General features: G+C 48.8%; 1 pseudogene; it reads right to left on the reverse strand.

Annotated features, from left to right (window-relative positions):
- Positions 1–931: 931 nt before the first annotated feature.
- LOC116909002 lies at positions 932–1,868 on the reverse strand (annotated as a pseudogene).

Consider the following 1,868-nt stretch of genomic DNA (forward strand, 5'->3'; position numbering starts at 1 on the left):
GAATAAAGAAGAGAAGGAGGTGGGGGTTGGGGATTTAGCTCAGTGGTAGAGCGCTTGCCTAGGAAGCGCAAGGCCCTGGGTTCAGTCCCCAGCTCCGGAAAAAAAAGAACCAAAAAAAAAAAAAAAAAAAAAAAAAGAAAAGAAAAGAGGAAGGAGGAACTGCTGTTCCTAGGTGGTTCCCACTCACGGCAGCTGGACTGGCCCTGGTCCTACCTGTAAGCTACAGGCATAGTGTACCTGGGTGCTGGGTGACAAGGCACATTCCTTCAAACGACCTCTCTAGCCAGAGAACCTGGTTATCTAAGCTCAGGGGAGATGCACCTTTTCTGGGTGAGGCTCAGCGCTGGCCTCTCTGGTCTCCCGGGTGTGGCAGTTAAGCCTGAAGAAGGAATTGCCCTTCGGGAGCATTCATCCCATCTTCCCAGAGGGAGGTGGGGGCTGGGCACCGAGGACTCAGCTAAGCCTGATGCAGCACCTGCAGTTACGTAGTGTGCAAGAGTGCGGCAGGAGTGCTACCCCAACCCCGCCAAGGGCCCCGGAGGGATCTAGGTGATGAGTTACACGGTGTGTGTGTGTGTGTGTGTGTGTGTGTGTGCGCGCGCGCGCGCATGCACGCACTCAAGGAAAGCAGCCTTTTCTTTTTTTTTTTTTTTTTTTTTTTTTTTTTTTTTTGGTTTTGGATATTTTTTTTTTCTTCAATTTTTATTATCAGGAGTGACTGAAATAAAAAATATAATTGAGTCCATCATTATTGTCATTATGGAAATGGCTTTAAGAGAAAACTGGTCAGATGAATATTGCTTCCCCACTTTTCAACTGGTAAATAGTTGCCATTGATAAAACAGACAAACCCAGAGAATCTGTCCAGAATGTTCAAGAATATGGTCTATTATAACATGCCTGTTCTCGGGAGAAACACCTAGGACATACTTTATGTGTACTTCTTGATCTCATCTACAAAGACAAGCACAAAGGCACCACCCATGCCTCTGAGAACGTTGGACCATGCACCCTTGAAAAAGGCCTTGCCTCCTTAGCCTCGGCGATCTTCCGCCAGCAGTCAAGTGTGCCTGTATACATGATATCAGTTCCTTTAAGTCCCAGACTGCATCATCATGTCGACGCGAACCGTGTCAAAGGATAAGAAGTCAGGCCAGCAACAGCAGTGACAGACTGTGCAATCATCCAGCTGATGAAGATGTGAGTATTCTTGGGATCCGGGAGCATTCTCTTTGCAGTGTCATAGATACCGAAGTAGGCAGCACGGTAGATGATAATGCCCTGCACTGACACATTAAAGCCTTGGTACAGGCCCTTAATCCCATCAGATTTGTAGATCTTAACCAGGCAGTCACCAAGGCCTTTGAATTCCCTTTCAGCTCCAGCTTTGCCCACATCAGCTGCTAGACGGGTACGGGCAAAATCAAGAGGGTACAAAAAGCACAAGGATGTGGTCCCAGTGGCACCACTTGATGCCAGGTTCCCTGCAAAGTATCGCCAAAATGGGGTCCTCTTGTCCACACCACCCAAAAGATCTGTTGTATTTATCTTTGAAGGCAAAGTTGAGAGCCTGGGTGGGGAAGTATCTGATGACATTGGCCAGGTTAACCGCCAGAAGGACAGGACTCCTGTTCCTTGGGGATCTGAACCACACAGTCTATGATGCCCTTGTATTGCTTGTCTGCCGAGATTTGCTTGCTGGCGTGCTGCACCTGCAGCAGCTTGACCCGCTCGTGGGTGCTACTGCCGTCTTGAGATGGCCGCCCACCCACACCAAGAAGTCCTTGGCGAAGGACACAGCATCTGTCATGTTGAAAGCAAAAAAGAAGAGGCAGGCGACTGCAGGACAGGACTGGGTTGACAACCGG

Source organism: Rattus rattus, chromosome 9 (assembly GCF_011064425.1).
Source record: "Rattus rattus isolate New Zealand chromosome 9, Rrattus_CSIRO_v1, whole genome shotgun sequence".
Classification (NCBI taxonomy): domain Eukaryota; kingdom Metazoa; phylum Chordata; class Mammalia; order Rodentia; family Muridae; genus Rattus; species Rattus rattus.